The sequence below is a fragment of the Zonotrichia leucophrys genome, chromosome 1 (genome assembly GCF_028769735.1).
Source record: "Zonotrichia leucophrys gambelii isolate GWCS_2022_RI chromosome 1, RI_Zleu_2.0, whole genome shotgun sequence".
NCBI lineage: Eukaryota > Metazoa > Chordata > Aves > Passeriformes > Passerellidae > Zonotrichia > Zonotrichia leucophrys.
Genome location: NC_088169.1, coordinates 77,665,463 through 77,687,919, shown reverse-complemented (window position 1 = coordinate 77,687,919; position 22,457 = coordinate 77,665,463). Strand labels below are relative to the sequence as shown.

General features: G+C 35.8%; 1 protein-coding gene and 1 long non-coding RNA gene across 3 annotated transcripts in view; one reads left to right on the top strand and one right to left on the bottom strand.

The window, feature by feature from the left end:
• Window positions 1–22,457, top strand: part of CNTN5 (contactin 5) — a 607,907-nt gene that overhangs the window by 47,261 nt on the left and 538,189 nt on the right. The window lies entirely within an intron of this gene.
• LOC135458458 (uncharacterized) lies at window positions 3,106–8,037 on the bottom strand. Its single transcript, XR_010442901.1, has 3 exons — window positions 7,991–8,037; window positions 7,440–7,486; window positions 3,106–4,029 (listed from the first exon to the last, which is right to left on the bottom strand). It is a non-coding gene; the product is annotated as an uncharacterized LOC135458458 (long non-coding RNA).

Sequence of the window (22,457 nt, the reverse complement as noted above, 5' to 3'; positions counted from 1 at the left end):
GATATGTAACTTATTCTGGAATTTCAATCTCTCCTTAGGGTAATGTTTCTGCCTACTAAATTTAATGCTTATTCTCCTTGAGAGAAGTGGAATTTCTACTTTTTTTAACTCTCATTCTCCACATTAAACTACGACATACAGAAGTTGACTTTTTCATATTTTTTTTAGTATTTGTGTCACCTTTTGCATAGAAACCAAATAACTATTTTATTAATTAGCTCCTCAGCACTAAGAATATATTCACCTATATTTTTCTGTTCTCAGATCTTACCAGTGCATATTTTTCTATTGGACTTTCCCAGAAAGTATTTGCAATGTTGTGTACTGTTCTCTGTTCATACCTGCCAAAGTTGGTGTTCCAGTTTTTCTGGATCTAAGTGAGAGTAGAAGGAAAAGAAACTATAAGGTTTTTTTATTCTTTGCTAATTTCTATAAAGAAAGTTATGCACTAACCTCAAAATTTGAAATGCTATTCTAATGACATGCTAACAACATTGTTAACTGAAGCATAGAATGATCTATAGGAACTTTTTCATGTGAATTTAACAGTGGGTTTTACCTACTTCTCAAAGGAGATCCTAGCTGATGTCTCTCTTTACCACAATTTTAAGAAAGACACAGCAATTTTGACTAAAGGAAGAGAAAAGGTCTGGAAGTAGCACCCTCAGATCCAGAGCTACTATCTCTTCTAAATGCCTGCATCTGAATAAATGGTCTGCAGTACAAGGTAGGAGTAGAAACCCTAGGGGCAAGGCTCTTCTCTTAAAATGCCATACAGAAGATAAAACCCTTGTGGTGATGTGGGAAAATGTAAAAGAGGAAATGCCCTCTTTGATTTAAATTAAAAGAATGCCATACATCAGTTCAATCATTTTTGAAAACAAGCTTAAAACAGAGTAATATGACTGCAAATATCTGAACAGAATTTCAGTTAGATAAGGGTAGAACAGTGTGTTTTATTACCAGACTAGGTAAAATGAAACTCCAAGTATACATTCATTGTGTTCCTCTAAAGACCTTTTAAATTTACTACTCCTTTTCAATCTATATATCACACTTTATTAATCAAATAATAGTAAGATCTTGTTTTTCCATGATTTCTTTTCTTTACTCAAATTTTATTTGGGTTTACATTTTCCTGGCTCCAGAAGTCCCTACAGTATAAGAACTGAGGGTGGGGAGAAAAAACTACATTTCTGAAAGTTCTTTGTGAAGACTTTTTTTCTTCTTTATTCACAGGGCAATGTGTAAGCCACAGTGGAAGCTCTGAAACTCATATTTCCTCTCCTAGACTCTATCAGTTTAGTTTCTGATTTTTCTCCAGTACCTTTTCCTCAAAGGTGGATTGATGTTTCTCTTTTACTGAATGAACCAAGGTGAGCTGCTGGCTTTGATTAAAACCTTTTAGGAAGACCACATAACAGTGAAGAACTCCTTTGAAACTCTGGGTTATGAACACAGAAACACAGCAATCTGTTAAATGGTCAATAGAAATAGAACTTATTGAGCACTGAGCTTTAGCCAGACCTTGGCAGAGAGCAGAAGAGCATCACTTCAGTGACTCAGTGGTGGTAAACGCCAGCTGAAGTTGGTTACTGTGGCTTTCTGGGCTTGTTTCTCAGTGACTGATCATTATGAAGAGTCCAAACAGTAAACCAGCATTGTTTTTAATAGATCAGCTCAAATTAATTCTTCTACCAGAAAGAAAATTACCTTGCTAATACACCAAATCTGCTGCTTGTTTGTTTTTTGGGGTTTTTTTTCCATGAAGAACCCTCCCCCAAAAAATTGCCAACAATTAAGTTAGAACCAGAATAAACACAATGATAATTATTACATTAGAACTTGAAAATCTTGTAAATCCCAAAACAGATGCTGCTAGTCTCAAATAAAACTTGAGCAAAGCTAATCTAAACTCATTTAAACACTGTCAGTGCTGCAGCCACTTTTTAGAAAGCCTGGACTTGGCTTGGGAATAGCCTGGTATTGTCTCATTACTTCTGAACCTTTATCATGGTACTGTACGTTTCTAAAAGATCATGAAAAGGAAGGGAAAGGTAAATGCTTTTCTTTCTGATTCAATTCCTTTCTACAGTTCTTACACAGAGAGACTTTTGGCCAAGTTCAGCTTTTAATGCTTTCTCTGTTAAGTATCCCTACAGTGAACAGAAATAATCCTTTCCGTCTTACATTTTTGGGCATAAATGACCTTATCTGTGCTGATGCATATCAGCTGATTCTCATGGTCAACATGTGTAAGAAAAATGTGATGCAACTCCTAAACTGTACATAAGCATAATAGCATTCATATTTTTGTGTTGAAATAAAAATCTTTAACACATTACTGCAATCACACTTCAGTCAAATGACATACTGGGCATGATGCAGGTTCATCCATCCCATGTTTGTGCTTGACTGCTAATTTGAAATTTCTAATTACATTCTTATGATCTGGCTTCCTGTCAGACTGACAGCTACATAACATGTAGGAGGATAGCTAGATGAGAAGGCTAATTATGAACTAAGGCAGTCAGGAAGGTGAGAGAGAGAGGAGGATTATTTTATTTTTTAATCAATATTATATTTTCTCTTGCACCACCCCCAGTAGATTGTGTCTTAATGAGATTCAGTCCTAATCAATGCACATCTAGCCAAATTAAAGGTCAGATACTGCCTGTGTAGGGCATGTAAATTACAGGAAAGTCTTTGAGATGCCTTCCCTTCTTTTATTCCTTTTCTACAGAGTAGCAAAAGGCAGAAAAAACCATAAGTTCTTCTATTAGAAGAGAGGAGGGTGTGTCTTTTTTCCCCCTTTTATTTCCTTCAATGAATGTAAATCAAAGCAGCAGAAAGAAGGCCAGCTGTGTTCCCTGTTCTGTTTTTACTAAGGTTTGCTGACTACAGCTTTTTTCTTTTCTAAGGAACTATTCCATATGTTTCTGCTGTTAGCCATGCTTGATGCATTGATCTTCCAACACAGTTAAATGCTACTCACCCTGCACACATATTTTCATATATTTTTGCATTACTTCCTATCTTGCTCTAGGGCACAAAATACATATTTAGCTTCATGCTATAGAAGAAATATTTTTGTGGGTCACAATTCATCTTTTGCTGTTTCTCAGACACTTTGAAAACATACACATGCAGAAAGCCCTGATGATTACATCAACAAGGCCCCAGAAAAACCATATGTGAGAGCAGAGTTTACCCAGGTCAGATTCTATGCTATGTAGATAGACCATCTGTTCTATAAATACAATCCTTAAGAAAATAATACACATATTTGCCATGGAAACTGGATTGATCTTAGAAAGGGCCTAATGATACCTTATTTTAAGTTCTGTATCAACCACTACATAGTAATAGTTCATGAGGGCTTTTGTTACAATTTAAAATTTCAGGAATTCTGTGTTTACAAGCATAAAATAATTCAATTGCTAGTATATAGTATATTTCTGGAACTGAAATATCTTGGGTTTTTTCCTTTGTTTTTTTTTTTTTGTTTGTTTGTTTGTTGTTTTTTTGTGTTTTCTTTTTTTGTTGTTGCTGTTGTTGATCTGGTTTCTTCTCCTGGTTTAAAATTGTACACCACAACCTGTTTATATCAGGTTCATCATGCTAGAAACCTGTATGACTAGTCCCCATGGTGATAAGGCTAAAAGCAGAATTGGAGACAGGGATTCACAGTCATGGGACAGAGAAGTTCAAGAGTTTTCCCAGGCAAAGAATTTGTGTAGAAATGTGATCAGAAGCAAGAGAGGTTTATAGCAGAAATCAAATTATAACAGGAACAAGAAATCAGAAGCAGGTGCTTGCAGTCACAGCTAAGCATGCAAGAGAGAAAACCAAGGAGAAAGCCACAGTGGCACACAAAGAAGCCAATGATGATCTGTGTCACACTCTGCTAAGGGACACTGCCCATTCCTCCTGATCCTTAGAGCACCATCTCTCTTGGCTCTGTCAGCACTGCAAGATTTTGAGTAAGAGCAGGTGGTCCACTGCAGAGCCACATTACTGAACCTGCACCTGAAAAAGAAAAATTTTTTCATTACTACAAGAATTTTATAAATTCAATGATCGTTCCTGCTGCATTTTTAAATCAGTAGTGGTTGATATCAATAAGGGTAAGTTCAGATCCCAAAACATCAAGCTAAATCTATAACAATATAAACCAGTTTTCTTATTTGGGTAACTCAGAAAGGGGCAGCATTTTTATATCAAAATTACTTAAAATGAGCTAGAGTCAAACTTTTCCCTTCACAATATGAAATAGTGGGTAGAAAATTGAAAATAATTCTACTGTCAGTTTAAATTAAGGACAGTGCGAATGTGGGTTTTCTTGAACTTCTACTAATGAGACAGCTAATGACTACTGCTAGAAAGTGTGCTGAGCTTGCTTACTGTAATTTTGCCTAAAGATCAAGTTCAGGTCTTGCTCAGGAAGAAGCATGTTAGCTGTGTATAGCGTGTGTAGTTCCAAGCAACAACTTCTATTTTTGTCTCCTGAGTTTAACTCATCCATTTGTTCACACTTGACTTATCTTCATTGCCACCTTCTCATCTCCCAAGAACATTCAGCATCACAGTTTTGGTGAGACTACAGGGATCAAACAAGCCACCAAAAGAAAAGGATGCAGCTCCCCAGCCTGCTATGGTTGATTCTCAGTGGCCTCTGTTTTCACCTGCCAGATATCCATTTGCCTGGACAGGAGAAAATGTACTGGGATCTAAAGTAGAAACCAATCATCATTATTTCAGATTTCTATTTAGGAACTACAACAGCAATGATAAGGGAGTGTTACTCCAAATTGGGCAGTGTTACAGATCTCTTCTGAGCAGATGGGCTGCAAAACAGCAAACTTTGCATGGACCAGCTGCAGGCTTTCATAACAAATACAAGCTGCTGATAGCAGTCTAGACAGGCACAACAGCTAGAAAACACATTTCCACTATATAATAGCCTGTTGAAGAAATGAAGATTGCTCCTTGGCATTCCTACTTAAATTTATGTGCTTATTAATAGAGCTAGATTGTTATATACTCACATACACTCCTCTACCAGCCTGTGCTAGTTAACACAAAATGGATGTAAAATGCTACCAAGGTAACTAGCTAGGAACTGAATATCACAAACAGATTTTTATTTTCTTTTTGCTTGTTTGTTTACCCAAAGGAAGCTGCAGATTTTTCAAACTCAGATTGTTAATGAAGAAGAAAGCCCAAGAAAAATCAAAATGTGATCTGCTGGTCATTTAAGCCTAAGAATATTTCATTTTTTAACTCCTGTAAAGTATTTAATTTGGAACATCAAAAATTTTAAAATGGAATTTTCTTATCAGTACTCTGCCTTATAAAAAACTGTGAATCACTTGTAGTTTTGGGGTGTTTTCCAATATTTCTGTGTTGTTTTCTTTTATTCCATATGGCCAGCAGAAATTCTGTATCTCTCAAGAGCATGTTGTAGAGCTCCTGCTGACAGAAATACAACTTCAATACCATTTCATGAGAAATAAAACTCTGTATGTATTAGAAAAGATGAAAAGTAGGATATTGGAAACATCAGAAGAGATATTTCTTTTAGCAGTGTGATACTCAAAATATAGCTTAATATTAAACCTGATCTTAAATGAAACTTAGCAGGACAATTTCTTCATTTTGATTCAGAGGACTATGAAATGCTTAAAAGTTTCTTTCTTCAAAATTTATTTTGAAGAAAATTTATTTAGAATTACAATTTCAGGAAAAAACCCAAAGTGTTAGAATTTTACAGAGCTGGGATGAAAACTAACCTTAAGATCTGGAGTCTCTTTTTCTCAGATGAAAACTAACTCAGATCTGGAGTCTTACAATCTTGCTACATGAGTCTGATTTAGCAGGTGTTTTTACCCTCTGTAAATCTCCTATCATGTATAACCTATAGCTAAAGGGACAACACTCAAGGATTTTGTAGCTCTCTTACAAGGGATCTTTAATTCACAGGAAAAGTCAACAGAGCTATCTCCTGTCCTGAATACTCTTCAGATCTTCCAGCACAGAAAAGATATGTCATAGCTGAAAGAAATAATTCCGTGGGTTAATTGCTGTGTAAGGAACATGGTTTCTATTTTCTCCAACGAGCTTGTGATATTTGGTGATATTTTAGTTAACTGAGTTAATTATTGAAGTAATGCTGAATAAGTGAATCATAAATTCCACAGACTCTGTGTTTCCTGCATGTAGAAGCTTCTCCCACCGCTGCTTATACCTTTAACTGTGTGCAGTCTGGTGGTTGTGTCTTGTGTGCCCAAGTGCTGCCAACACTTTGGTAAGCAAATGACATCACTAGAGTCTAGATTTTCTGCAGGTCCTATAACACTGGGACTTAGGATATTTATTAACGGATGATACAAATATATTCGAACTTTTGCTCCAGATGTCTTCTCAAACTAGAAGAGAGGAAAGACTTCTGAGAAAAATACAGTGTGAAACACTGCTTTAATAATGACAGATGAGAATAATCACATTCAGCAATCAAAATTACTTTGGAGTTTTGTAAAAAGAGGTTAAAGAAAAGTGACCAAAACATCAAACTGCATTTAAAACAAGCAGGACAAAAAATCATAAAGAAAAAACTCATAAATATATTAGTCCTTCATTCTCCTTTGTTCAGTACATGATAGTTCCAAACAATTCTGCTTTTAAGATTTTATTTTTGAGTGTCTTTATATTATTTTGCATATAATATTGGACATCTGTGTTGGAGATCTGTGACCAATTCTGTGACTAACAGAGAGGAAAGAAAAAAAGTACCTTATTTAATAAAAACAAGAAGGAAAAAGTTGTACTCTTTTAATGTCTTTGAAAAAAAATATTGCTACAAAATTACACAAATGGTTTTGCATGTAAATAACACATCAATGTCCTAAGAAGGTTTAATGAGCTTTTCCTACTTTTTTGTTTTGCTTTGTTTGAAGATATTCTTCTATTGAGACTAATGATTGAGACTAAAAATTATTTGCTGTATGAGTTCCACAATATTTTTACTGGGTTTTCCTGTTACACAGCAAGTGTAGTCTTCTGGCACTTTCTAGTTACATAACCAGGGATGAAGAGTTAATTAGGATCTAAGTACATACAATCATTCAGATTTGTATAAGCAAATCTAATAACGCAGTGTTGTTAAATATGCTTCTGCAGTGTTCTTGAGCATCAATCACAGAGAAATAAAAGGGGAGAATATTACTTATTTAAATTTTTCAGATTAGTATAAATAATGCAGTGAGAAGAGTGCAGATGGAAAGCATCACATGTTCCGTGCCTCTTCCCTCTCTCTCCTGTGTTGTTTTTTAATTCCTCAATAGAGGAAACTGCCACAAAGAGGAAGTTTCTTACTTGTTTGGAAGCTCGCTGAAGCTAAAGGGGAGACTCCACTGTGCCTCAGGGAGTCAGTAACTTACATGCTATGAGACTGATATCTGACTTGCAGGAGTTGGCATCAATGTACCTGTGAGAAAGGAAAAAAATATTGTAAAAGAAAGGCGAATGAAAATCTGAGCAGTGAATTTCCTACCACCAATGTGGGAGTTTCAAAGCATGAGTTGAACTTTATAATTCTCTCAGTTAGATGTACTGTGATACTGCAGTTCTTTACCCATTTTAGATGAAAGAGCTCTTAGCAAAAAAAAAAAAGAAGCAGCAGGATTCAGGGGAAATATGAGTTTTTCCTATTCTGATCTCAGCTTCTGTGATAAAAACTCAGGAATAACCACAGCTGGCTCTCCAGGAAGGACTTAAATGCCTTTGTTTCAAGGCATTCTCTATTTAAGTGCCCCATAGATGCCTTGCTATTATCAAAGCATGGAAAAATGCCTGGGAGTTACACGACAAACACAGTTAACCTGCCTGAAGTGAATGATTCCTAAAACTCAGCATAAAACCAAATGCTTTTTCAGTTGCTTTGTTTTCTAACAGATGCTGTTGTTTGAATTGCATGTTTGACTCTACTCACGTTAATTAGGCATAACTCTGCATCTGAGTCCCCCAGGTCAGTGTTTTATATCCAACATTTTTTTCTGTCATATTGTTGGTTTTCAGCCACTGTTGTACCACAGTCAGTTTATTCACATGCAAGGCTTATTTGCCATAAGCAAGCAATTCAGTTTCATTAACAGACCTTGCCCCTGACAGACTAACAGCTGTGGCACTCCTAGTCCTCAGAGCACCTGTGACTGGGTTTCTACATGCCTGGAAATCACTGTACATGTTTTTCCCATTTGGCAGTCTAAATACAGATCTCGCTGGCTTTGAGAGTAGCAGCACTGACACATGCATGAATTCACTTGTTTGTAGCACAAATGCACCATTCTAGGAATGTTTTTCCTGGAAATACAGTTAAGTGACTGTGCATAACTACATATCTTCCTACTCTGAAACATTGCCTGAAGATTTACAACTGAACATTAATTTATCAGTTTTGGTGCCTAACAAGCAAAAAGACCCCTTTGATATGCACAGTTTCCTGATTAATTATGTATGAGATCAATTACAGAAATCATAGTATCATAGAATGGTTTGAGTTGGAAGGGACCCTAAAAATCATCTGGTTCCAACCCCCTTTCCACGGGCAGGGCCACCTTTCAGTAGACCAGGTTCATCATCCAGCCTGGTCTTGAACACTTCCAGAAATGGGGAAGCTTTTCTGGGAAACCTGTGCAAGTGCCTCACTGCTGTCACAGTAAAGACATTTTTTTCCTACCATCTAATCTCAGCTTGCCATCTTTCAGTTTAAAGTTATTCCCCCTTCTCTTATCACTGCATACTCTTGTCAAAAGTCCTTCTCCAGCCCTCTTGTAGCTCCCTTTAGGTACTGGAAAGTGCCATAAGGTCTCTCTGGAGCCTTCTCTTCTCCAGGCTGGTCAAATAGTCTCACAAGAACAGTCACCTTCTGTGATCTGCTGGTCATGCTGCTTTTGATGCTGTTTCTTTCAACATAAATATTTGTGACAGAGTGGTAGCAGAGTAAATCAGAGGGTTTGAGTCAAGATGTTATGAGAATAGGAAGAGGTATCTCAGCATCTTGGTCTTTTGGGGGTAGGCTCAAGTCAAGGTATCTTCTTGAAAAGCTGGTGAGAATAGTGTGGGAAAAGGGAAGGACATATCTGTGATACAGGGAATGAAAACTATTAGCACTAGAAAGACTCTTGTCTCAGAAACTATGAAAGAGAATAAAAGTAAGAGAAAGGTTTCTGGAAGTTACCTAAGAAAAAAAGAGATTTTATGGCTTTTGTCTGATTTTCATTTAACTGATAAATTCAGATTTTAGATGAGCCAATACTGGGTATATAAAATGCAACTTTTGAGGTAGCAAATGACATTAATGGGTTTACTATAACTAAAGAAAAAAAAAAAGCCAACAGAAAACCCAGTATTGCACTCAGAAAGGATGTGAAGAGTGCAGTAACAATTGAACTGAAGCTTTTCTGAGGTCTGTGGATACTAGTTTGTGATATATCTTAGTTAATAACTTTGTAGTTTCTGATGCTTGTCTGATGTTTGTTCTGGAAAGAAAAGTCAATATCTTTCACCAGCATTGTGTGAGTCATACTCTTTATTGGAGGAGTCAGTTCTGTGTGGGAGTGGGACTTAAATGAATGTTTATATGTGGAAAAACAATTTTGTTGTTCAAACGTGAAATATATGTTCTTTCAGAAGCCAGTTAGTGATGGCATTTTAAAGCATTTTTCTCTTCTCTACAAATCCTCTATGAAACAACAGTTATGTGTCAGAGATCATAAAATGGTACCATTTCATTGCAAACTTGTTTTTTTTTCCTTAACCTTAAAATCAAAGATCTTTTAGATCAAAGCTTTTAAGAGATTCTATGAGAGATAGAGAGTAATCTTTCTCCCTAATGTTTAAAGATACTCACTGTGTAATTTCTTAGAAAGCTGAGATTTTTGGAGAAAACTAATTAACATTTTATTCATTTTACCAGTTTCTAAAATTATAAAGTCGAAGCTATAAAGCTTATGTAATTTATGTAAACCAAGTGAAGTATGCCGACAAAGTGGTGACCCTGTTCACTACCTTTCACTATCCAATTCCTACACATAAAGCTGCCTTGATCATCCAAGCACAGTTAGAATAACTACTTTTGTGAACCATAAATTAAGGATCACTCCATGTTATTTAAAGCCTTGTTAATTTTACCTTTCTTTTACTAGTCACAGGGTGGGCTTCTGTAAAATAGTTTTAAAAAGTAAAAGAAAACTGAAATATTTATCTATGTAGTGGAAAGGTTGTAATTACTAGTTTGAATCAAGAGAATTCTGTGCTTTATTGATTGAAAAGCTAGATCTTCAAGCAGATATACTTCTATACAAAGAATGGATGGCTGAAATAGGACTCTTGAATAAAGATCTCTACTAGAGTCATTCTGTCTGTGGAATGAATTGTAAATGGTGCATATTTGACACTCAAGAGTTTGCAACACTGAGAAAACTGCTCAAACCTTGAGGCTGGTGCTTCTCTGAGTGGAAGGGCTGGATCAGGAGATGACCAGAGATCCCTTTCATATATGAATTTAAATTATTAGGTCTGAGGTATTAGAGACAACTTTCACCAGACATATTGCCAGTCTTCTCACTGCTAGAGTGGATTTACTCTTACATGATCTGATCCAGCCAACAAGCCACACTTGATTCCTCACTTTTGCAACACACTTAGCAGATTTCCACACTCATAGCAACCAGGGTAACCTCTGCTTAGGTCATCCTTTTCCATCCAAGGAACCTGAGTGTGAAGCAGGAACTGAGGAAGCAGCTATTGTGACCAGGTGAGCACTTCCAGGCACATTTACAAGCATCTTTTGCCATGACTCCTGACATCAGCCCTGGGAGTGTTCTGCTGCTTCATCTCTTGGGTGGCATGAGCTGAGGTGCTGGGCAGGCACTGGGCAGGAGGCAGACAGCAAGTGCCACAGTCCTTTACTGCACCAGCACCAGTCTGTGACTCCTGCTCACTCTTAAACAGTGATTCCAGAAGTCACTGCAGATTATGTGTCCCTCTTTTGCACACAACATCTCTCTCCTTTACTTTGCTGGAATCATGCACAGCCCTCTCCTTCTTTGATAAGTTCTACTGGTTATTGTATAAAAATTATCTTTATTTATGTTTCAGTTATGAACAGAAGTATATTAACAGCCTGGTATGCCTAACTTTGCCTTACGTATTGCATTTGCAATGGAGGACTCTAGCAAACACCCAAACAAAATAATTTGTTCCCTTTACTTTTCAACATGAGTTTCTGATTGCTTAGGATTCATGGGAGATGGGAAATGCACATGGTGAAATGGTAATTTCTTTTTCCTATTTTGGGTGTTGAATTCAAGAAAAACAGAAAAGCTTGTTTAAAAGTATCACACACACACACAGACATTATATATATATTATATAAAATATATGCAATTTTTAAGCAGAAAACATTCTCTGACTTCCAGAGAGACCACTTTGATAAAAATGTAAAGGCATCCTGCATCATGGAAGGCTTCACATCAGGCCTGGGTTTGGCTTTAGACAAAGGAATTTGTGTTGCAGTATAGCTATAGCTGTATCCATCCATCTTTCTTTGGAATTCTGCTACTGCACTAGTAAAATAATGGACAAGGAGAAGAACTCTGTCGTGGCATTTTAGAGTTCACAATAGAGTTAGTCTTAATTGTTCATGAGATTTACTATGTCCTTGCAAACCTAACCTTCCCTGGCCCCTTGCAGGCTTAGCACAGAGAAAAGTGCCTATTTTGGCATCTTCCAGAGGAGCTTCTCCTTCTACTGATTACAGTAAAAACTTGAGGAGATTATCCAACCTTGGTTAAACACAACCTTGACAAACACTCACCTCCATTTATATTCACAAATTAAATTATTCACAGCCATACCTCTAAAGAACAAAAAAGCCAATATGCTTTAAAATCTCTTGTCACACAGAATTACACAGACTCTGCTAACCATAAGGAGTTCGCCCATACATGTTTAGCACAGAATTTGCTTATGCATGAAATTGAGAATCTTGGCAAATGCTGGACATGGTCTGGACTGGATTAAAGAAATGTTTATTTAGAAGATGTCCAGCAAGTGGCATCAGGTCCTTGACTAAGTCTGTGAAGGTCAAATTCAATTCCCTGTCCCAGGCTTCCTGTGAAGGAATGGTATGACACAGAATATGAAGTTAATTATAAATCAATCAGCTCTTACAATACTGAACTACTTCAGTTCCTAAGACTTGCTTTCTTTGATGGCTCAGACACTTAGAAGTTTATGTCTCGTTAAATCATTTTTTAATACAGTTTAAAGTGCTCTATAAAGTTTCAGGGCTATCAAAACAGTAAAATTATCTGACAAAATCCTGGGAAGATTATGCTTGCCCACTTAGTCATAGTATGAAGAAATTCCTATTTCTGTGATTAATGATGATTTACACTGTTAAGGATGGCAGTCTGAATTAGAACAACTATATTAAGAAAAGAGAAAACTCATGAATTTATCAGGAAGGAATATTTGGCTGTTCAGTTCTGTACACAAACATCACAGTCTTGAAAACTGCTTATGGTTCCTGTGGGGAATGCTGTTTGCAGAATTAGGCTTGTCCCTGGCCTTCTGAGGTGGAACTGACCCTAGCTGTGAAGTTAATATAGTGCAATTAATAAAGCAAGAGAGAAAACTAATACAAAGAAACATAGGGAGGATCAGACTCAATAAACAAGAAAAACAAGTTATCTAGTAGAAAGCAAAAGGAGGGTTGCAGAGGAAGAAATGCCTGGTTTTGGAAGTGAAGAATCCTTCTCCATTTCCTAGGTCATTGCCTTTGCCTATAAAAATATTCAATTAACAGTGCAAATCTAAAATTTTCATTAATTTGTAACTAACTATTTTATGCAGAGAAAATGCAGGGAGAAATTCAAATATATAATCAAATCAGATAAAAGTAACTACCTCCCAGTGACATTTCTCCTTCCTTTTAAAACTGCTGTACACATGTAACTGCTGGCAATAAAATGTCAAGAATGAGAGAGGAACTTGAAAGATCCTTGATACAATAGGAAAAAAGTTGATAAAAAAAAAAAGAAGACAGTGTTCTGCACTGTTATGGGTCCTAATTATGAACAAACCAGACTTTGACTGAAAGCAGAGACTTTCATCTCCTGTTTTCACAAAGCATGAGACTATATTTGTTTTGAGAGATAATGAGTTTGACACAGAAAGCTCATCTTGGCTACCTTTGAGCTCAGCAGCATATGGTCTAAAACTCCACTAATGATGTGAAAGCTTGAATTTTCCATGTTGTGAAAGTATATGTTCCACTCTTGGAAGAGGCTTGCTTATCCAGCTGTCCACAAACACCACCCAATACTGTTGCATGTTTCATGTCATTAACAGAGAGTGGTAGAATAAATAAATTGAATTTTGAATAAAAGACAACTGCCCTTATATTGTTTGTGTAGGAGAGTTGTGCACACTCAGGTATCAAGGTTTTTCGCCTCACAAATCAGTGTTGGTTTGCTGACTTCCTTACATAGAAACTTAAATATCTGTCCTTATGGGTCTACTTAAAAATCACTGAAAAATGTGATGCTTAATGGACTCAAACTCAAAATTGGCAAATTCTGAATCTTAATATTCCAATGGATAAAATACTGTTGCAATCAAGTATAAAGTTTGTGGGTATAAAATCACTTTTATTTGTTTTGTTATTTCAAGATAGCACTTCATTAATTATTCAACATTAAACCAGCACTTCATGAGGAGAGTCATGGGCTTATTCTATGCCCTAGTTAGGATAATAAATTATCTTCTAGAGTAACATTATTGTTTTAAATTGAAACATAACAACAACAACAAAAAAATTAAAACTTAGCATAATTTGTTTTATGGTTCCTTTCAGTCCTTTGGAGTCTTCACAGGGACATTCTGTGATCTATACTGTAGTCTCATAGATTTCCAACATATGGTAGCAATGTGACTACTTTAGTGAAATCAAAAAAAATTAAGATTACCTCATTATCCAATAAAAAGGATTTACTAGTGATTGATTTCTGTCATAGTGGGATAATTAACCTTACCACTTACAATATGTGGTTATTCATTAAGAGCATCTCACACCAATCTCCAGAAATTATTAAGCTAAACCTCATGATACTTGCAAAGAAAGAATAATTATCCCCACTTTGCAGGTGGAAAAGCTGATTACATACAGATGTATGTAATCACAAATACCTTACACCCATGACATACAGACACCATTATACAAAAAGAGATAAGGATATATTTTCCTAATTGATTATCTAATATTTGATATTATATACATGCGGAAATGCATAGCTTAATTTTCTGAGGTGCTGAAAATCTTTTATCTCACAGTCCAATGAATATGGAGATGAAGCTTAAACACAAAGCAGGAAGAAACTACTTCTGAGCAGCTTCAGAAATTCAGGTTTGCTTTTAAAAGCATGGGAACTTGTGTAAAAAAACACACAAGAAAGTTCATTAGAACTCTGAATCAAATATTAATCTTCTTTATTTGAATATTTTTGTTGTGAGTATTAGTTTCCATGTGTCAGAGATGTAGTTAAGGGACTTTGATTATGCACAGATTGCAATGAGAGTAAGCTGCCTAATTTTGAATTCTGTCAACTGTATCTTGATTTTTATTAATTTTTATTGATTAAAATATGAAATACTCTACTTCATTAAAGAAAACTCTCTGGTAGCTAATTTTATATCTGTTAATTTTTACAGGGACAGGGTGATGCTTGACATTACCATTATAAAGCAGAGGTCATAGCTGTGTTGCCCACTAGCAGCACTCTGTGTTCTCCAGATCCTGACTGGGAGAGGAGAAAAACTACTACCAACACAGAAAATCCATATCTAGCTTAATAATAATGAACAGTTCTCTTTCAGTTTGCTAAACCTTTGTAAAGCCCTTGTGTTTGAAAAACATAATCAGTCTTAAATAAGCTAAGCATGGCAGAGTTGCCTCGCAGGGAGCACTACTCTTCTGGTTTATATAGATTTAGGCAGGGGAAAGGCAGTGAATCTAACTTAACCCCATCTTCATTGGCTCTACATTTTAATCAGAATTTAATCCCCCAGTATTTGCAGGGATGCTTTGGTAAACTAAAGTAACAGACAAAGAAAAAATAACCAAGGAAAAGTGAGTGTGTTAGGACAAGCATGCATATGAGGTTTCTTTCTAGCAAAAAAATAGGTTTCAATTAACTTTTCAATATTTTTCAAAAATTTTCTTTTCAGCATGTTTTTTATTCCATTACATTTATTTATTCTCTCATCCAATTTGTTGATTTAGAAAGGTACAGTATACAAAGTATGGTTGAAAATGCTTCAATCATTAGGTGGGCTTAAGAGCTGAAGACAAGGAATTTGTGAAGAAAATATGTCTTGAGAAAACACCCATTAGACAACAGTCTACCTGATTTAATGATGTGTCAAATAGGATAGAAACCTTATTGAGTCCCAGGGCTTAAGTATTTTTTCCAGTTTTGTTTGAGATAGGGAGGTATAGTGTGAAAGCAAAATGCTGTGAAGGTGATAGACCATAAAACTGGTGATGTGATGGAATGAAAATGGTCAAACACAGCCATCCTTGCTTTTGCAGAGTAAATAGGAGCTTTCTTGTCCTGCTGGGATTATTTGCAGAGCACAGTTTGCCAGAAAATAGGTGTGAAAATCAGCTGTACTGTGAGTGAAAAATGCCCTGAATGTGTCTGTGGAAACCAAATTGTATTTTTCTTGTCCAACCATTCCTTGAAACCTACAAAGTTAGGATCTCTTATTTTATTTGGGGGCATCTTTGTAAAATATCTGGTGAACAACAGGAACATCAGAACCATTGATTTGCTTCTCCATAAGGTAATTAACAAAACCATTACAAATCCAGCTGTCTGCTGTACCTTAAAGGTACAGAAAGTCAGAGGTGAGACCACATGGTCTCAGCTCAGTTAATTGGCATCACACTCCCTTGTAAGACCTTGCTTCTTTTAGTGACCCCCTCTTACCCCAGCAGAGATATGGCTTGGAGCAAGTGAGGACATGATCCTCTCTTCTCTCACTGCTGGGTCTGAGTGCCCTGAGTGCTGCAGCCAGGGCCAGCCTTGGTTAGCTTTGGACTACCAGTGTCAGGATTGAGAGCGGGACTGCAGCTCACCTGAACCTGCAAGCAGGATGACTTCCCATTTGGACTCAGGCTTGACTCAGTCCTTATTTTATCAATACCTGTTTGTTCCTATCCTGAAACATTAGCTCCTTCTCTGTGACTGCAATAAAGTCAGTGTTCCCCTAGTGATTTCAGAGAGAAAGAGCAAAGCCATCAGAGGAGAGAAATGGTTTTGTTAATTGAGTCTGCTACCTCCTAGTTCTTGTGTCAATAGGAATTCAGTGGTTTGCCAAATTTTTCTAAGGAGATTAATGATTTTGGCTGCCTAATTTAGGAAACCTTTAAAGCCTCTTGGGCTTTAGGAAGTGAAAGTGATGTTCCACTGAAGTGCTTCAGGCTGGCTATATAAAAGCCACATCTCTGAAGATGCACCCACCCAAATATATGCATATATATTTGTACATGTTCTTTTCTTTGCTACAGTTGTGCATTTGGCAGAACATGAGCTTGCTGCTTCCTCTCTCTGCTTTGCTAAAACTGACAGTCTGAATTGCTAGAAAAATGTATATCCACTCACAGCTCTAGCTTTTTTGATAGAAATTAACTAAGTTCATATTTTCCCTGTGATAGAAAGATCCAAGAAGCACTGCTCATGGTAAAACAAATGAATCAATAATCTGCCTCTGTGATTTGATTTGGGAAACAAAAAAGTGCTGCAGTTCATACTGGCCCACATAATTTCACAGCTCTGGAAATTCATACAGTTTTTAGAATTTTCCTTCCATGACAGGTTTCTATGCTAAGAAGAATTCAGCTTTGAGATTTTTACTTGTTCTGAAAGCTTTATCATATTAAAAAAAAAAAAAAATTATCACCATTTTTATTAGTTTATTTTTCCCCAAAGATTTATAAAAATTAAGATGTTTTAATTAAAATCTCATATGAGAAAATATGTATTCATAATTACTTCCCAAAGCACTAAATACATTTCCTCCTAGATGTTAGAGTGTGTATATGTATACTTATGTATAAGACTGTGTATACTTATAAGACTATGTATACTTATAAGACTGAAAAATAAGTTCTGCACAATAATTTATATTTATAACTAGAATTTTTATTAGTACCATGCTATTTGCACACAGATGAGTAAATCTTCAAGTAATTCAGAATTCCAGTTTAAGATCTCTATTAAGTTGTTTGTAGATCACAAAAAATTGACCTTTTTTGGGTCAAGTATCTTTAATTAAAATAATCTTAACTTAGATATTCTGCCTGCTTTTTTCTCATAAATTATTTTCAGAGGAAACTTATTGTATTTTGATTCTGTAAACACTTCACATTTAGTTCGAAGTTTATGTTAAGTCCAATTTATTGTGACAGAACTATTTATGTGTTTCTATCTAAGCAGTGAAATAAATGGTTGCAAATCAGTTAGATAAATATATTAATTAGTTAGAAGACAGTTTGTAAGAGAGAAAAATCAATAGTGTGTGGAAGGTAACAAAGTATCAGCTTTCAGCTATATGACTGACTGTGCAAGCTGAAATTTTTCACATCCAGAATTCGAACTTTGGACAGGAGCACCATCTTTCTGTTAATGCCTGTCCATGAAAAAAGGTAAATGCCTGAATAGCAGTAGAACACAAATTCTAAATGGTATAAATCCTGTAAAATAAAAATACATTTTAAAATATACTTGTATCATTTTCCATATAGACTCTCAGTTCTAATTATTACTGTCTGAGCTTGCCATGATAATATCCCACTCACTGGGTTCAACTGACTGACATAAACCAGAAGCATACCTATGTCTGTAAGTCAGTATTTGGACTTAGTTTTATGCAGAATTGGAATTATGGGATAGACAAATGCACATTTACTCTAATACTAGGATTCCTCTAATCTGGTGTGCAAGTGTTTGCCTAAATATTACTTTGTACTTTTTGAGGGGTAACTTTTGAGACGGCGAGACTTTCTAGGCTTTAAACCTTTCTTGATGAATTATTTTTAATCCATTTTTTTAGTCCTTCTCAATCTTATTTACTTCTTAATTGGTCATCACTTTAATTTCATGGCTTGCATTAATGTCACAATTTCTTCTCTCAAACACTGGTCATACAATTTGTCTAACATTTCATCTAGTGTGCAGACTTAACGTTGGAGTGGAAGTCAGAGTCAGCTCTCACCCATCAAATTGCACAGTTTTTGACCTTTTATATACAATAACCTCAAAAGAATAGGAACATCCTGATGGGAGATTAACAAATCTTCTGGGAGTTCAGAGATACAAGCTCTATCAGCAGACGGGCTGAGAGGATGATGTCCTACTCTGGCCAGAAAAATTACCTTTTTCTTGTGAAGACAAGTTTATTAAGAAAATCTCCAAAATTTCTGCTCATCCCACCTGCATCTGAGGCAAAAAAATTATAAATATTGGAGGAGGGATCAAAAGGAAACTAAATCCCATTTTTTCTGGAAAAAAATGCTTTGTTCTTTGAAAGAAATCATGGATAAAAGTAGTGAGAACATCTGCTTTACCTAGTCTTTCCACCTCTGTATCCACCTTCAGCCTCCCAAAACTTTTTATTTTTTTTAACTCTGTAAAAAAATGACTAAAGACAAAGCAAAATGGGATCCTGCTCTGTTTTAAACCTTATTATCTAGGAAACTGTCCAAGATCCTTCTGTTCATAGATAGCTTGATTAATTTCTGTAAAATATTGTTTTTTCTGCTTTGGCATCTCCATTGAAAGTGGGAATGACTGTCCTCTGCCTCTGTTAAAGAAGGATTTAGCTTTCATCTTTCAGTGGCTTAGACATACCTTGGCTTCTGGTACTTACATTTTATTATGGAGACAGGATGGTCAGAGGGCCCATATGGATGGGTGCTTGGGCAATGTTTATGTTATATTGTGTTAATGTGATAAAACAGATGTTTATACATATTTATACATTTATATATATAGGTATGTGTGTGTATTAAGAATGGACAGATTTGATGAGTTCTGTGAAGAAAGGATTGAATGTAGTATCAATATACAGATATCTGTTTGCAGAAAAATGTCTAAATTGCAAAGATAACTTAGAGTACCATGATGAATGAATAATTTTAACTAAATACTTTCCTTAGTGATATCACACTGATTTTAAGGAGTTTTGCCCTAAATGTCTTGAAAATCAAGGAAATAGTTGTACAAGAGTTATCCACAAATTTATAATTATTTTTCATGTTTTCAGTCAGGACTTCGTAGTAGAATTCTTTTATGGGTTATTTCAGCATTTGTTTAATTTTGCGTAAGAGCTCAAATCCAGTTATCAGTGGACTGCTCTGCTGAAGATGGCTAGGTTTAAAACTTAAGTATGTGCCTTCATGAAGGAATTCTGTTATCTTAGAAAATGCAAACCTCTCAAGAATTCAATCAAATGTCAATTAAACTCTCTGCTGAAAACTCAAACCTGTGTAAGTAACTGGGGATCTGGACATCAGGAATTGAATAAGACCTACCCAATCTGTTTTCCTCTGACATAATTCAGCATAGATTTGCTGTCAAAACTGAATTCAGCTCTTGCTTAGAGTTAAATAGTTAAAAACTATTTTTAACAATACTGTAAGTACCCTCTACACAAAAGCTGAAAATAGAATTCAGAATATCCATTAACTGGGTGGCACTCACAGCATTGGACTTTGCTCATAACATGAACTTGCTTTTCAACAGAGTGGATGTGATTACTTGCTACTTTTGTCCCATGTGCAAAATGTGGCTGAAAACATAATAGTGCAGAAGAAAGGGCAAATTTTAAATAGTTTGCAACTCAACTGTAGAGAAATGTATCAGCCAAGAGAACCACTTTCTGTAGCTTAAGGGCCAGCTTTCAGTGTTCAGTTATTAAGCAAGTTGGAACTGAAGAAAAAGATTGCACAGAGTTCTTGCAGCTAAAAAATTTGCTTCTCATCTTTCTCTGCAATTACTGTAGCCTTAGCCTCTATTCCCACAGCAATTAACACATTAGCTCATTTTGACCATTTTTATTTGATTGTTTTTTAAAGTCTTTGAAGGAATCTCAGCAGACAAAGCTCGACTGACAGGTGGTTACACTTTTATGGGAATGGTACAAGTTGGCTTTCTGTCTCTGCAGGTTTTAACTCCTTAATCATTCTTAGCTCTGTGCACACTTGGCTTCTTCTGTCTTCCATGTTTCATGCCCTGCTGAGCTGCTGGCTCTGTGTAGATCATCCTTTGATCACATGCCTCACAGAGCCAATACACATATATTTCCACTGCTGATTCACTCTCTGCATGACTGATTTCATGCATTTTATGGTTACTTTATTCAGAAGACTGCAGTGATTATTTCCATGTTAATGTTCTCATCCAGATAGTAATACAGCAGGTGACTACTGGTAATTAATCATCAACCCCTGTATTCTTTTTATAACAGAGGAGCTCTTTAATGTTGTGCAAATCATAACCTGCACATCCATAAGTGTTGTGAGAATCTGTCAGAAATAGCCAAGCTCTTCTAGAAAATGATGTCAAATGTTGAAAGTCTTATCTTAAGAATTTATGGGGTCTGAGTGTCCTATCACAAGTTTTATAGGTGTCATTCCCATTAAAACCAGAAAATTTCATGTCAAAGCCCCCAGTCTAACAGTGGTATATGTTACTTTTGATAACTGCTATTCTCCTTTGCAGATAAATTACAGTAGTTCAGCTCCATAGATACATATTTGCTGTTGAAAAAATGGTGTAAAAGCAGCCTTTTTTTTAGAATCAACATCTTTGAAGGCCATTAATGCCCATTCAGCCAACCTCTCATAGCAATTAATAAGAGTATTAATGACACACAACAGACAGTAATGTCAGTCAATGTTTGGACATTACCAATATTTCCCATTACACACTGCATGGTAAATTTACTATGACTGCAGCTAGGAGAATGAGTAGAGCAATGTCACATTTACAATTTAATTTTAAACTTTATGGAGAACAAAACATTTTTAAAATGGCATTGTGTTATGAGAAATGATGATGGCTGGGTATTAGAATCAATAGAGATATCTGGAGTAGCCCTTTCTGTGCCTTCCAATAAGCATGCTGGTTGATTAATATTGGTAAAGGAGTCTCAAAGTCTACAGCATCTAAGGAGCTTCCAGAGAATCCAGCAGCAGGAAAAGTGCAGGGCAGTCACTTGACTCATCTATCTGCTTTTTTGCCAGATGTACTAAGGAAATGAGGCATCTTTCAGTCATACTATGGATATTTTCCTGGCAAGACTACAAGAAATTTCAGTCTTTAAAAACAAAACAAAGAAGCACTCCCCCCCCACAACCCACAAAGGTATTTTAATTGATATCAAAACATGTTTAGGATTGATTGTACAGCATGCATATGCTGCTATTCAAAGAAGCATTGATATGGGCTTGCAAGGCAATACTTTTATCATCTGAAACACACTTTTTGGAATAAACAACCTATTTATTATGCAACTAAAATAGATTTTTTTTTGTTTGTTTGCATTTCTGTGCTATATCAGCAAATGCAAATATGTTATCACCTGAAATACATAATATTGCCTTTGTCCCACTTCTTACAGATTTTGGAAGACTATTGGTTAGGATTGGAAAATTGTAGGCACAAAAAACAAAATTTATCATGAAGGACATTTCTCAGTTTGTTTTAGAGAGGATTACAATCAGAAAGAAATTCAAAGCTTCTGAATTTTTGGACAACCCTTTGATCCTAAAAGATTATGAACATCTTATGATATGGCTAGAAATGGAAGTACAGCTCTTCAGACTCTTACATTTTTTTGTGTGTCTGGTAGGATTTTTCCTTTATTTTGGTTTTAAGGATAAGGAACTTCATTGGACCTTTCTGGGAGAATATTTGCATGGGAAATTTCTATGGGAAAACTTGGTAGAAATATTTAAGTACCAAAGCTTGTAGATAGACAGCAGGTGAGGTTTTCAAAAGTGCCAGGGCATCTAAATACATTGGAAAGTCATATTATGATCCCTGACTACATTGTAAACCACTTTTATACTATAAAACCTAATCTTTAACCTCCATGTCTGAGATTAATCTCACCTAACTTGAAACATTCTTCCTTAATATGGATGTATTTGTCTGAGCTAGACAGCAGGGTGAATTCGTAAGTCAGGGAAGAGAAACAGTCACTTGTGGGACACGATTCATCTAATCATGACTCAGAAATCTAAAACAGTTCAGATGAATTGAACTCTACAAATGCTTATTTATCTCCACTCTCTGTAGCAGAATTCTAGGGTGACACTCTGTGAT